The following is a 14,863-nucleotide window of genomic DNA, read 5'->3' as shown; positions in this document are numbered from 1 at the left end:
AGGGAAATCCATCCATCCATCCATTTTCCGAACCGCTTGATCCTCACTAGGGTCGCGGGGGGTGCTGGAGCCCATCCCAGCCATCTCCGGGCAGTAGGTGGGGGACACCCCGAATTGGTTGCCAGCCAATCGCAGGGCACACAGAGACGAACAACCATCCACGCCCACACTCACACCTAGGGACAATTTAGAGCGTCCAATCAGCCTGACATGCATGTTTTTGGAATGTGGGAGGAAACCGGAGCACCCGGAGAAAACCCACGCAGGCCCGGGGAGAACATGCAAACTCCACACAGGGAGGCCGGAGCTGGAATCGAACCCGGTACCTCTGCACTGTGAAGCCGACGTGCTAACCACTGGACTACCGGGCCGGCCGCAGGGAAATCCATAATGATGAAATAAACATAACAAAGCTTCTTGAAAAACAGAATGCACAGATGTGCCCAGCAACCACTCAAAACATTACACAGTACACAGATGATTGCATGACCAATGAAATGAAGTGTATGCCTTGGACTGGTTGCCAGTCAGCCGCAGGCTATACGTATGGACAAACAGCCATTCGCGCTCGCATTCAAACCGACGTACAGTTTAAAGCCTTCCATACATTGATGTCCATCCATCCATCCATCCATCCATTTTCTGAACCGCTTTATACTCACTAGGGTCGCGGGGCGTGCTGGAGCCTAACCCAGCCGTTTTCGGGCAGTAGGCGGGGGACACCCTGAACAGGTTGCCAGCCATTCGCAGGGCACACAGAGACGAACAACCATCCGCACTCACACTCACACCTAGGGACAATTTGGAGTGTTCAATCAGTCTGCCATGCATGTTTTTGGAATGTGGGAGGAAACCGGAGTACCCGGAGAAAACCCACGCAGGCATGAGGAGAACATGCAAACTCCACACAGGAAGACCTTGGATGTCAATTTAATCTTTTAAGTGTGAAATAAAATTGCGCTTCTCTAACCATTGATTCACTTTTTTCAAAGCAGTAGTACACCCGAGGAATGTTGTCAAAGTTTATAGAAATAGCGTGTCCTCTATTTATGTTTCCTACATTATTAAATCATAGTTACTAATTGTGAGCAATCATGAATAGGATCAGTGTCTTCACATAGATCCATCCATCCATTTTCTGAGCCTCACAAGTGTCGCAGGGTGTGCTGGAACCCATCCCAACTGTCTCCGGGCAGTAGGCAGTAGACACCCTGAATTGGTTGCCAGCCAATCGCAGGGCACATGTAGACGAACAACCATCTGCGCTCACACTCTCGCCTAGGGAGAATTTTGAGTGTTAACCTGCCATGCATGTTTTGTGTGAGGAAACCGGAATACCCGGAGAAAACCCACGCAGGCATGAGGAGAACATGCAAACTCCACACAGGAAGGCCAGAGCCGGAATCAAACCCTGCATTTCTGCACTATGAGGCCAACGCACTAACCAGTCGCCAACCGAGACCCCCGGTCTTCACAGAGATGAATAGCATAACTATTAATACAAACATAATTTTAGGTTGACCGAAGTTGTTATTTCAGAAGTGTGAATCAAACCGGTCGCCCCTGACACTAATTGAGAAGTAGCTCCCAGTTTCAAAAAGGTTGGTGACCACTCCTCTAGATTGTAGTGGAATCGCTCATTCCAGCCATGGTTTGAAGCCACATATTGAGAATGTATAAGTAGAAGACAAATGTGTTTTGTGTTGGAAAAGCAAATAGAGCCAGATAAAGAGTCTGGGGCCACATGGGGGGCCAGTAAACAGGCCAGTGTTGAATTCCAACAATGTGAGAAACAGCAAACACTTGAGTGTGTCCAAAGAGGAAAGCCCAACCTCTTCCCTTGTGCAGACTTCAGGTCGGTTTGACGTTTCAGGAGGCAGACAAACCCCACAAAGAAGAAGAAAGAAAAACAGTCAATCTGTTGTGCAGCTGGAAAATGTTATATTCTGGACAACATCATGGCCACGGTGATGACAAACAATTATTGGGCTTTGCTGCCAGATTGTTGGTGAGTGGAATGCAGCTTATCGTATTAAGGGGGGTGCACGTGTGTGTGTGTGTGTGTGTGTGTGTGTATGTACGTGTTTCTAAGTGAGCCTCCCCCTCACCAATAGGAACTCTACACCCACACCATCACCTTCTTAAAGGGATACCTCACATGTAATGAAGGTGATAACTTCATTATTTTTCATGCACATTCAATAACTTTAAAAATCAATTTCAAAAATAATATAGTTGGCTGCCATGTTCATTTAGTATGTCACTAGAGAACCATCACATGTGTGTCAGCTTTGGACCAGACTGGATGGATGTGAAGGATGCAACGCTGGATGATCTTGGAGAATGAGTGGAGCAAAAGTACAGCATGGATGTGGTGCTCGCTGTAAGCACACAAATGGACAATGGTGGAAATAACATCTACCTACCTTGCACGCATGATGAACAGTGTTGCTTTTTGTCCAGTGTCTCAGCCGCTTAATTTAGGAATGCGGTTCCGCTTGCATTATGGACATAGCGAACCATAAAGCCGCCCCATGTGTTGCCGGGGATGGCAAAGGGGTTGAGATTCAGAGGAAGCACAGATCCTACCTCTGGCTCATTAAAAATACTCCGCACAGCGTTCGTTTTTAATGTCACCTGCATAGCATGTCTCCTCTCCAACTCTAAATAACTCCTTGTCCCGGGGGAAATATGAAACCATGTTTGGTGTTGCTTGGCACTGAGTTAAGTGACGGAATCCTAACGGCCAGTGAGGACTTTCTGCCACTTCCTCTCCCTTTGTCATCTATGCACACGTTCGGTTGTGTTCTTCTTGAGACTGTACAGTGAAATTTATAGTGCTTACCCGACTCCGCATTAACCCTTAATGTTTTAATTTCCTCTTAATGTGTCCTAAATTGGCTACATTATCACTAGCTTTACTCCTCTTACATTGCTTGTTTGGAAAAATACGTGCAAGGGTATGTTTGCCTCTTGCAGTCTGGTTCTCAACAGTTTTTCAGCATGTTTGTGTGTCCCATCAACTGTGTGTGATTGCACTGAGACTGCTCATGATGCATTCAAAGGCAGTTGGGGAAAACAAGTTTTTATGATATGTTCAAGAGAAAGGGAATTTTTTTTAAATGGCTGTAGACATGTGCGAGAACTCTCTTTCTCTCTATCTCTCTCTCTCTCACACACACACACATACAGCCTATGTTACAGAGGTACAGTGACAAGTGTAGAATGATGACTGAGGTGCAGGTCACGTGCAGTTTACATGTTGCTCTGATAGTGTCGCTATATTGTCACAACCTTGTGATGGGCACGTGTGTGCGTTTGTATTTGTGTGTGTGTGTGCGTGCGTGCATGTGTGTGTGCGTGTGTCTGTGTGTGTGTGCACGTGTGTGATATCCTGCCAGTTCTGCCTCACTTGCTTCCTCTCATTGCTAAGCATCTATTTAACCTCACCTCAGACTCACGCTGACACAAGCTTGCACCAACACGCACACGTCAGAGGAGTGACCATGTGAATGAGACACAACTCCACTGCTGCATGTTTGAATGTGTGTGTGTGGTATGATTTTGAGGCCTGCCTGCTGGTTGAAGCAGAACAGGTGGAGGGATTTACTGGACATGTGCCAAGATAAAGACAGCGCTAACAAACAGTCTCACACACACACACACACACACACACACACGCAAATGAAAGGTTGAAAAACAGATTTTATGAGTGATGATGCCAGAAACAATATGCCAGGTTTGTCCTTCATATTATTACAAACTGTCTCTCCCATGCCTCATTTGCACATGGCTCTCCGTACACCGTAAATCCTCTGCTTCTCTGTTGTGCTGTTATTCTATATTTAAACATATTCATCATGTGACGCTTCACATCCAGGCAACCTTGAAAATGCTGCGATCAAGGCCGATAACAACGGGCTGCCGTTGCGCTTTGAAGACAAAGCAACATTAATTAGCCAATAAAATGGAAATGCGGGCTGCCTCCGATGTGAAAACGCAGTCAACATTTCTCTCCTCCGGGTTACGTTGCTCCGTGTGCACATGAATGTGAAGCCGGTGTGTGCACTGATACGCCGTGTGTCAGTGCGTGACAGGTCAGCTTTGTAGCGCTCCAGTGTAACCTCTCAGTTCCTGCTAAAGCTTCAGGATGCTCGCAGCTCCTCTCCCCTCCATCTGCCGGTGTCTATGAAGTGTGTACCTGATCACAGCGGCTCTGACTGCAGCTTCTCTAGCGTGCCGTAGTCAAGCTTCACCCCTGAGCCACATCAACAACACAAAGGGAGACATGAAGGGAAAACATCAACATTTTTTCCAGTCAGGTGTTCACTATCTATCTATCTATCTATCTATCTATCTATCTATCTATCTATCTATCTATCTATCTATCTATCTATCTATCTATCTATCTATCTATCTATCTATCTATCTATCTGTCTATCTATCTATCTATCTATCTATCGATCTATCTATCTATAACTTAACCAACCAATATCCTAAGTGGGGGGTTAGAAATAAAATGTTGCACAGTGACATTTATCTGTTTCCTACTTTGTTAACTCATTGCTGATAATTGTTGTGTGAAAACTTACAAAATCAGTCTTCACAAAGGTAAATGTAATTGCCGTTTTTCTCAGTTGCTTTGGTACACTTCTCCTGTACTGTAAATCTTCATAATGGTTTAAAAAAAATTCTTTACACCATGTCATCCATCCAATATCCAAAACGCTTATCCTTGCATATTTAAATATTGCCATTGGACTTTTTTTCCCAGGCGTATCGTAAGTTTTCCTAACGAAAGGAAATGTGTGTGGCAGTAAATCAACCAACGAACAACCAGTTTCCTGAAATAGCTCATAGTAAGTGAGGATAATTGTTGTGATATGGATGAGAATTTGTGGTCTAATGGTAGGAAGACTGCACTGTAATTCCTACAGTGCTGCAGGTACAATCATCCCTAAGGAGATTGTAAAGTGTTCACATTTTTTACTTTTTTTAAATGCATTTTTTTTCTTTGTGCTATGCAGTGCTGTTTCTTCCTTTGTGCATCACAATGAAATGGTTTGGCAACATATGACAGTGCAAACGGTAAACGTGAAATGGGAATCTTGCCCATTCTCTTGCAATCACCCTTCCACAGACAGGAAAGTGTAGAATACTGAATTTGCCATCCAATGTACTGTTTACATCAGCACATCCGTCCATGGCACACTGCTTATTTGTCAGCATGGCTGAGTTATTTGACGACACAAAGATCTGCTCTAATGGGTTATTTTTAGCCTAACCCTAACGCTAATCATAATCCAGCTCCTAAATATGACACATAACAGAGAAGAGAGCCCTTCCAAATTGGAATAATTAAAAAAAAAATCATGAAGTATATAAGATGAGGCTTCAAAATCGTGAAGTCATTCTGTTGTCTCCGCTATCAAACGTGGTGGGTGTAGCCAGTGAATGTGTGAAACCGTGGCCTATTGAAAAAAAAATGGATGCTACTTAGTCCATTAACTTTTTTCTGGCTTCACATCCCTGTATGTTTGCGCTGTGAAAATATATCTGCATAAAGCCTCCTGGGGCTGGAAAGTCTCCCACGGGGCCATCGCAAGGCTTTAGATGCCGCAACGAGAGGCGGTGGCCACCAGCTATCTCGCAAGCTAACAGGCTTCCAAGACTTCTAGAAGATGGCAGACGGGCAATGGACTCGTCCGCAAGCTGTTCTGTCAATTGTGACATTTAGGGAATGCGCCTTTTCACGTGTAGGCGTAGCTTGCTATCAAACTGCAGGCGGTAGCGGTAGAAATATGTGTCATAATAACAACAAAGTAACTAGCAATTGCATCAGATAACCACTGATGTGAACTAAGGCAGTGGACCTCTAGCCGGCTGGGGTGTAACTGCAAGGGGTCCATCAAAATAAAATGTATTTTTGAAAAATGTGATCGAAATAGGATTCTTTTACGCAAATATGACTGAGACCTTTATCTACCTAAACTACGGAGACTAACGGACTTTTTCTTCCCTCTAATTCCATCTGATTCACAAGTGTAATTCATCATGTAACATTTTTCTTAAATTCTCAGCATTTATCATTCTCTCTTGTGCACGTAAAAAAAAAAAGAAGCTCATTCCCATTTATTTGAATGAGTTGCAAATCTTACTTATGTCCATCTGTGCGAATGATTATGTACAATTCTCCGCTCTTGTTGACATCAATTGCTTGTGTCGGGTCCCCGTTGAATTGCCTCACACCCCACAGCAGGGTCAAGGTTGAAAAACCATTGAATTAAGACACTGAGGTTTTTATATAGTTGTGGAGAGGTGACTCAAACCGGAAGCCAAAATGTGTCACAAAAAATGCGGAAAACTGAACTGGTGAAAAGCAGTTCACTGCTATAGCTCTACAATTCAGTATTGCGTAGTTTTCGGTCTTTGCATGTTTTCAGCAATTATCGTAAGGCATGTATAATGTATTTAGAAACATATTGATGATTTCAGTTTACAGGGTCTTTACATGAGAATATTTATCATTGTTTACAGTTGATTTTTTTTTTTTAGTTGAAGATTATGCAAGTGATGTTTTTTTTTGACAATGACAAACTGCAGAAGAAGTTGTAATAAACAAGCAAAAGAAAGGTGTGGCTGTTTTGTTTATGACTGTGTTCGGTGACACCAAGTTATTTTTAGCATCTAGTTACCACTCCCTTCATGTAACCTCTAGAGCAGTTTTGTCAACCTTTATTGACCCAATTAAACATATTGTCATGTTCCTGTTTGCTTTTAGTATCAATTTCCGGCGTGAGTTATGAGAGTTTGGACTCCCTTAGGACTGCTACACCGACAATTTACCGTCGGGTTATTTGCTTGCAGCCCATGGACCAAGTGCTTATTTCCTCGACGTTTGAGTCTCGCTCATGCCATTTTGTCCATGCCGTGGTTTGTCTTGTGTTGTAAGTGGTGTTCTTGCGACTTTTGTGTTGCTTATTCTTGCTTGCAACTGGATTTTTCTTGTCCTTATTTATTTCCCTGCCTTTTACAAACACTTTTTGTTATGTTTTCTCCTGGCTTTGTTCATCCAGCCATCTAATTTCTACTCGGTTTCATGTAGTCTTTTTCTGTAATAAGGTTTTTTACTATGAGATTTTTTTTTTGTCCCGGTCTGCATTTGTGGAATCCATCTCTGTTCCGGATTAGTTCTGAACTTTACACATATTGTACACAAGAAAAATATTACAGCACACCACTGGACAAAAATGTCACAAAAATATGAATACTGTACTGAAACAATGATGATCTTGTCTTAATTTACTCCTATTTATTTACTGTCGTATCTGGGCCTGATTTTTTTTAAATTTGAGGGCCTGTTTAGTTGAACACAAAGCTTTCTGTTCTATATTTTTTGTGCAACCCCAAAATTCTACAAAAACCCCCCAAAACAAAACCAAATAACGCAGATCAAGCTCTAACATACATTTTCTTCAAACAAGTGTGGTTTGCTCCCCCCAAAACTCCAAAACAAATAAAAAAAACAAAGAGGAAAAAAAAAGATTCCACTTGAACCGCCTCCATTTACCCTGCAGGAAGAACCTCTCGAGCAAGCGGGTTACCTGCAAGCAACACCATAGAAAAGTTTGAAGGGGGAATAAAGTGAAACACAGAACAGTGCTATGTTGACGCAGAAAAAAATCAAAAGGAACTCCTTTCTGCTAAATAAACAATATCAGCAAAAAGAACACAAAAAGTTTTCTAGCGGTTAAAAGGACCACATCAGGCAGACAGGCACTTTTTAAAACAATGGAAATACCACACGGTTATTAAACAGTTTTCCACCAAACAGACATGGCGGCACGCGTGTTGAACTAGAGGATCTCTGGGTGCAGCTCCCCGAGCAGACTGCCGCATTACTTCTCATCCATCCATCTAATTATTCCCTCAGAAACCTGAAATTTGAAGATACAAAAGACCGTCCCTATCTGTCACAGAGCGCCATTGATCTTATTGAGAGAAAATGTGGGTGTAGTGGAAACCCAATTTAACTTGTGCCATTAAATTCCACACAGCATTATTCACATAGCGAATTGACAGATATCTGCAAGACGTTTCTTTTAATCTTCAACCGTTGTTGAAGAAAAAGGAGGGGGGGGGGCTTAGAGGGTGGGGGGCTGTACATTGCAGGCATCGCTCCCTTTTCCCTTTTCCATATTTGCAGTGAGGTTAACAAAAAGGCGATTGAAGTATGGAGGGGGGAAAAAAACAACATCCCACCTAACTTGTTGATTATTAACAATGCGGATGGCAAGATGGATGTGTTTTCAGTGGCTCACGAGTATTTGGAATTTGTCAGTATGAAAGGAATGAGCGCAGCAAGCTTTTATCAAAGTCATGTAAGCTGATCAATTCCACATGCCAGCCTCCAATTTGCACTTCTGTTTTTGTCAATATGTCCTCATGATTTACCTAATTATACAAAGCGTTTGGAATACTTTGCATACAGCCGTGAAACATAAGCTAGAGTGGATATCGAGTAACTGTGTGTGTTCTCATCCGTTACCCAAAGGATTCGACATTGACAGTCGTGACGGATAATCATTCCCGTTCAAAATAAAATGTTCAGCTTTTAGTTTGAATGTTGAGGCACACAACCACTAGTTAAAAAAAAAGAATATATTTAATTTTACTGTGTTGAAGAACAATTTGGCTAGAATGTTTGGAAAAAAAATGTCATATTTTATTTTTGGAGTGGTCGATCTGATGGCTACGGTTTGACACTAAAATGTTTCGCATGTTGTGACACAGAAGTTCTGGAACTTTTCTGTTGCTCTGAATAATGGCACAGATGTTCTTTATTGATGGTGATATGGATAGCGCATTTCCATGCTAACCATTATGTTTCACTAAATTACTCTAAGACAACCCAACCAAACATTTTATACACACAGGACCCTTAAGAAAGGTCCTTCCACGAACCCAGTGATGGAGGTTTGGTTCTCAGTCTGTCCCTTTAGAAGTGATGAATAGAACAACAGTGCAGAAGTGAAGCCATTGGTGGCCGTCTTGGATTGAGAATCGTAAAACACACTTAACACAAATACATTGATTTCACCGCAGCGTATTCACTTCATTTTCTGTCTTGATGGTGAAAATGCCACAGTGTGTGGCATACAGATGTACCAATAAGTCTGGGAGAAGCTTTAAAGCCATGTTGAATGCAATTATAAATTTTCTCTTAAATCGTATAATGTATCTAAAAGTCTTAATCAAAGATTCATACAGTCAGAACAATGAAAAATGAAATGGAAGGACAGCAACAAAAAAAATACAAAATCGCTGTGAAATGTAAACCTAATTTCTATAAGTCATGTTTTACGATACTGAGAAAATATACTCAGAATAACAGATGCAGTCAGTGATGACAGTAGCAGTGGCAAAGCAAGATGGCTGCCCTCTGGCTTCAGCCGCAAGAGGCGACTGGCAGTCCAGGCTATTATTGTAAGTCCCTGATGAATGGGCTGCTCCCTCTAAATTGTGGGCTGGTCTCTTGGGGTGAAAGGGAGAAAAACAAGAATCGAATAGTAAGGTATCAGCTCCAAAAGATGCTGGCCCATCGGGCATCTGCCCTGTACATAGGATGGCCGTTCCAGTCTTGCTAAATATGAACTGTTTTAAATCTGTAAATCACTCATCTCTAAATCTGTAGACATCTTTAAATCACTTTGACAGTATTCCTGTACTTCACAATATCCCACTATGGGTAAGCTATTTTTGGAAAAGACCTACAGGCTACTCATGTTCCTTCGAGGCAACTGGTTATTTTCAATTAAAACCCAATCATGTAAACGCCATACGTGTGAATGTATTTACATTTATTTTAAGTATGGCATGCTTGTTGGCTGGCTAAACAATAAAGAACAAAAACCAAACCGGCATGTCAAGGAAGACATGAGAAACGAAAAGCGCGTTGTTCCAGTTGCCGCTATTGTGAAAGAACAAAAAAAAAATAACGATGGATTGGATTGTACAGTACAGTCTATCTGACGATGCTGATACTGGAGGCTTGGAGCGTCAGTGTGGAGTCTCGCGGTATTTGACAGCTCTCCGAGAATGCCACCTTGTTTACATTGGTGGCACGCGGGTCAGGAGTTTGACGGCGGCTGGCGGGCCTAGCGGTCGAAGTGCCTGCCTGCCTTTCACAACCTCACTGACGCAGGAGCGGCAGCGGCAGCGGCAGCACTTTCTCTGCCGTCCCCCACAAAACCACCCTCAAAAAAACTTTTCAGCGTTTCGGCAACGCAGCAACAGGCCCTGTCAAGGCGACTCCCCCACTCGTGCACTTCAACAGGAAAGGGAAAGTCCGAAAGGAGACGAGCACCGTAACAATCAGTGGCGTGTCAGCGCGTGAAGAAGGAATAGCTTAGCAACAGAGTCCCGCTTCCTGGTAAGTCCTCACGTAGCTGACCATGAATTTAGCAAAACTACTTTGGAGCAGCTAAGGCGCTGTTTCTCAACTCTTTTTTCCCCGATTTGTCTGCACAAGACAAGGGACGGCGCAGTTGTTAGTTTCACCGATGTTGCCATAGTCTATGCTGATACGCGAGCTTCACATTTGGGAAGAAAAAAAAAGTTTGAGGGAAGTTCGTCAGCTAGCTTAGCCTGCCCGAGGCTAGCATGTAGCAGCCCTAACTTTCACTGCATTCAAGTTCGTCTGACTTGAGGCAACTAATGTCACTGTCACTTGAGTACGTTACAGTGTGCTTCCAGTCAAACATGGTCGGGCGCGACTGACTGCTGAATACAGTACTGTATTGCAACAACTTCATGAATCCAGGCAACAGATTTAAAAGGATGCAACCTAAAATGCGTAGGGTATGTGGCGTATTCTAATGACTTTCCACACTAGTTTAAGTTTTAAGCCCTTTTTAAAACGTGTCTCTGACTTTCCGGAATTATGTGAGGTTGCATTCTGGGTGATTTGTTGGGCGAGACATACTTTTGTGTGGTTATTGTCACGGCTTCAAGAAGCATATCATGCATCAAAGAGGTGGAATGTTCTGCAGTGGCCAAGTCAATCACCGGACCTGAATCTGATTAAACACGTTTCACTCGTAAAGACAAAACTGAAAGGAAAATGCCATAAAAACAATCAAGAACTGGAGACGGCTATAGTAAGGCCTGGCAGAGCATGCCCAGAGATTAAATCCGGCATCCGTGGGTTTGGGACTTCAGGCTCTCCTTGATTGCAAAGCATTTGCAACTAAATAAACAAGTTGCAACAATAAAGTTGAAAAGTGACACAATCTGATTCATGTTAGTTTGTCCACTTACGTTTAGTCCTGAAAAAGTTGGAACCACATATAGAGAATGTCGTAATTCCTACACTGATGACCTGATTTGGATGTAAATACCTACATTTACAGCTCTAAGTCTGCACTTAAATCACATCTTGATAATTTCATTTCAAATCCATTGTGGTGTTGGGATTGGCTGGCAACCGATTCAGGGTGTCCCTCGCTTACTAATCGGAAAATGGATGGATGGATTTATCCTCACAAGGGTCGCGGGGCACGCCGGAGCCCATTCCAGCTGTCTTCGGGCAGTAGGCGGGGTACACCCTGAACCGGTTGCCAGCCAATCGCAAGGCACACACAGACGAACAACCATCCATGCTCACACTCACACCTAGGGACAATTTGGAGTGTTCAATCAGTCTGCCATGCATGTTTTTGGAATGTGGGAGGAAACCGGAGTACCCGGAGAAAACCCACACAGGCCTGGGGAGAACATGCAAACTCCACACAGGGAGGCCGAAGCTGGAATTGAACCTGGTACTGGACCACCGGGCCGTTCTTGTGAGGATAAAGTGGCTCAGAAGACGGATGGATGGATGGATGGATGTGGTGTTGTACAGAGCTGAAACACTGAAAATTGTTTGTAATGTCCGGATGAACCTGAACATATCTAATTTAAATTTGAATATGTTTGTGGGTAATTTCAAAGATGAATTGATTGACATGAAATCTGCATTATCAGACACATCTTTTAAAGATGATCCCAATGCAAGAAGTAATGTTTCACTGTGACAAATATTATGGAAGTTATAACTGTTTAAAAGCAATAAAAATGCACAAATTCCCGGCCAGCGTCTTCATTTAAAGTCAGTGGCGGCCGAGATTTTAGGGATTACCTTTTATGGTTGTATCTGAGGTTGAAACTTCCATAACTTTCTTAATTGTTTTTTTCTATTTTCAAGATGGCACCTATCCCATCCGACAAGAGGTGGGGTGCACCCTGTGTATCTCGGAGAGAGAAATGCATTTTTGTGGAGAGAGAAATGCATTTTCCCCACCAAGTTGGATTTGTGGCCTTTTTAATCGTCGGTTATATATTGGATATCCGCTTTGTGGCCATGCAAGATGAATAAGGATGGTCAGATCAGAATCCGTGTGTTTTTGTTTTTTCCTTCGACCATGTTGTCACCAAGCAGTGCTGGCAGCATAATAAAACCATACTGTGTATCTGTTGAAAGGGAAAAAACAAAAGGGGTGTCAATGTCGAGGTGGTCTAAGGTTCTGTTGCCTTCAGCGGTTTTACACATTTGCGCTTTATAAATTGTTGCTGATACATATAAGGCATCTGCAAAACTGTATCTGCATGCATACCGAGAGAGGCTTTATTTATTTTTATTTTTTTATTTATTTTTTTTGGTATGGACCAATTTGGCAGGTGGGTGCCGATTTTTACTTTATCCTATCAAGTTCTCATTCCTTTCACCATCATCGATGTAACTCTTGCGCTTTGCTGGGCAGTTAAATGTTCATTGTTTTACACCAGACTGCACTGTGACAGTAATTCATCGCTGTCAGAGTTGTTTGCATGTATGTACAGGTACTGCACATGGTATGCATGTGTGCAAAGCTATAGCTCTGCTATATAATTAAGGGCACAGCAATATTTGAAGATATACTTGTTTGAAATGGTTTTGGAATCATAGCTTGTGGCACTATTAATATAGGCGATTATAATCACTTTAAGTCAAGCATCCGTTATTCACAGGTATTCTCTCGTTGTGCTCGTTCCTTATTCCCAACGAGGGGTGGTGGCCCGCTGTGTTTAAGAATTGGTTATTGGTTTGATAGTCACGACAGTTGGGAACAATTGCTTTCAAGTATGAAGTCAAATGCTTGAAAATGGTATTCATGTTGCTGTTCTCCACTAAAGATTTCAGCATTTATACCATCACATTTGGCAATGCTAGAGGGGGATGATTCAGCAAAGGGTGAGTGGGAACTGACATACCTTGTTGACCTTATAATTACCCACTTCTGCGTTGCCACATTTGATCATCGTCAAAGGCTCTGTACAAGCTTCAGTCTTCCCGGGTCGTCATGAACACTGGCCGGCTCAGTGAAGTTGACTGTCAAGGAGTGTTGTCATGAACCGGATGAACGACAATGGCTGCCAAATGTTTGTATCAGCCTGTTCCTTTTTAAAGGTTCAGCCAGAACAAAATGGTTTTGAGAGAATATTATTAAGATTAACCATACTAGAAGATGCGTGCAACAGCGTTTCCCCCCCTTTTTAAACATAGCTTAAAAAAAGCACATGGAAAGAAGAGCTATCAAAATTAGTCAAATTCTTGTATATTATTGGTAGGGATGCTGACTAGAAATTTTTTTTTCAGGAGAAAGACTGGGTCACGGTTATTTTTTTCCTCTTTTTTAAAGTTTTTGGTCTATTCTGTATTTGACAAAACCATGCAGTTGTAGTGTCAGCTCTGCCTTAAAGTGTTTTACTGTTTTGGGTTAGACCAAAATTTCCACTCTTGGTGTGGAGAAATCTGCATGCTGGACCCATAGCAGTGATTAAGTGTAATGGAATTCACCAATTCTCTCTGTTTCCTCAGAAGTTCCCGTTTTAGCCCTGGAGCCAGTCACTCTACTGTGTTGAGGATTAGATGAGACATTTGTCATCTGACCACTTGAACTTAATTTTTGCCCACATTTATATATAGTTTTAAAAATCTAAAACAAAAATATTAGCTCCCTACTTTCACAAAGCATATTTGGAGATGCGTCCTTAGGCCATTTTGAGCTACATTTAACACCATCTCTTGGATGATGTCAAAGACCATGGCCAGGCATTGCACAGAACTGATGCTGGCAAAGGACCACCGCAAGGTTTATGCATCCTTGGTGTTCCAACTTTCCAAATGGTTCAGATTCAAAATGAAGCATTTACATATTACATGTGGTTGTTGCCTTTCCCAGAACAATTTAAAACCCTCTTTCCTTTTCCGTCTCTGTACGGTTAAAGTTTAGAGTAAGGTCTTTGGCAATGAGAGTGCTATTCAAGCAGCTTCTTAGGCTCCCTTGAAACGGCCCCTCTTCCTCAATAATTGTGCATCTCTCTCTTTCTTCTTCAGTATGGAAGGGTCGCGGATGTTTCAAGCATTCAAATAAGACGATGCCTTGCAGCCCCTTGTGTTCCGTGAACATTTTTAACATCGCCGTGGAACTGATGCCTTTTCATACCGGCTCACTGATATTCCGCAGGACTACAAAGACATGCAAGCACCAAAAATACCGACCTTGGACCTTGTTTGAAGTTAATGAAATAGTTTGAGTGCTGCTGGGTCATTTTCTGTCATGACCACACAGTCTCTTCGATGCAATATTTTCCAAATCTATTCATTTTTGAAGTCCTGTATCATCAAACTATAACTATATGTAACTATGTATTATATGCCTTAGAGGTGTGAACCCATGGTATATAATGGATTAGTTTAAGGGATGATGTGTTAAAATCAGGGGTGGCCAACCTTTTTTGACCAAATATCGACCCGCTACCGCACGTGCGTGTGTGTATGCGT

At 42.4% G+C, this 14,863-nt stretch overlaps 1 protein-coding gene across 1 annotated transcript in view; it reads left to right on the top strand.

Annotated features, from left to right (window-relative positions):
* Nucleotides 1-10,130: 10,130 nt before the first annotated feature.
* Nucleotides 10,131-14,863, top strand: part of nek7 (NIMA-related kinase 7) — a 74,876-nt gene continuing 70,143 nt past the window's right edge. Inside the window, exon 1 of the mRNA XM_086115868.1 lies at nt 10,131-10,432. The gene's annotated coding sequence lies outside the window, so the exon portion shown is untranslated. The remainder of the gene's footprint in view (nt 10,433-14,863) is intronic.

Source organism: Hippocampus guttulatus, chromosome 7, assembly GCF_054856545.1.
Source record: "Hippocampus guttulatus isolate MCC_2025c chromosome 7, RoL_Hgut_1.0, whole genome shotgun sequence".
NCBI lineage: Eukaryota > Metazoa > Chordata > Actinopteri > Syngnathiformes > Syngnathidae > Hippocampus > Hippocampus guttulatus.
Note: the sequence above shows the minus strand (reverse complement) of the source record. Positions and strands in the feature narration are given on the sequence as shown.